Raw genomic sequence first — 1,034 nt, forward strand, 5'->3', positions numbered from 1 at the left:
GCCAGTTCACCAGTTTTGACGAGGACAGTTCAAGGGTACTGATGGCACTGCAGCCGCCCTCGCCCTCCTCCATTTACAGAAACCCACTGCCTCCTTAGTTTCCTATCTGAGCTTTCACGTTGCTGTGGTCACTTTGACCCCTACATCGGTACCTTGTTGCTGTTGAGCCAGTTCCCACTCATAGCTTCCCGGCAGGACAGAGAGCTGCTTCATAGGGTCCCCAAGGCTATAAATCGTTATGGAAGCGGCCTGCCACATCTTTCTCCTGTGGAGCACCTGGTGGATCCGAACCACTGACCTTTCAGTTAGCAGCCACGTGCTAAACCCCAAGGCCACCAGGGCTCCTTGTGTACAGATAGATCTTAGAAAAGCATAGTGCTCAGGGTATGCGTTCCTTACTAGGTAAGTCTGTGGTTTGGTTTAAAGAAGACTTCAGGGCATGTTTTTTTGGCTTAAGGTTTAAAGATTATCCCACCGTGATAGTTTCAGGGGTTCATCCAGCTTCCATGGCTCCAGAAAATGGAGTCTAGGAGAATTTGAAGTTCTGTTCTGCATTTTACCCCTTTCGGTCAGGATTCTTCGATAGATATCCAAATCTTCCGTACTGGAAGCATCTTAAAGACAGGGCCCACACCTTTCCAGACTGGGTCCCCTCATAGTGGGTAGACTGTTAGTTCATAACCTCCACGTGAATGAATGCAGCTCCTTGTCCCACAGGCACCTCACCTTCCTCACAGCTGAAATGGAGCCTCTTGAACATTTCCCAAAAAATCTGTTTTCCTCCCAGTAACCTCCACCTGCACTAAACGGCACCATTTGCCAGTTGCTGAAGCCCGAAGATGTGGGGCCTCATTCCTGACTCCTCCCCTCCTCGTTCCCTACAAGTCATCTTTCTGGAGACCTGCCTGGCTACCCATCAGCTCTGCCCACCTGATGGGATCTGATTTGCTCATCACCTTGGCCCCATTCCAATCCCTCTTCCTTTCAGGGCTATTATAAGAATCTTGTGTCCCTGACCACCCTCACCCCCCACA

Source organism: Orycteropus afer, unplaced genomic scaffold, assembly GCF_000298275.1.
Source record: "Orycteropus afer afer isolate SDZICR_OR568_19922 unplaced genomic scaffold, OryAfe1.0 scaffold00048, whole genome shotgun sequence".
In the NCBI taxonomy this organism is placed as follows: domain Eukaryota; kingdom Metazoa; phylum Chordata; class Mammalia; order Tubulidentata; family Orycteropodidae; genus Orycteropus; species Orycteropus afer.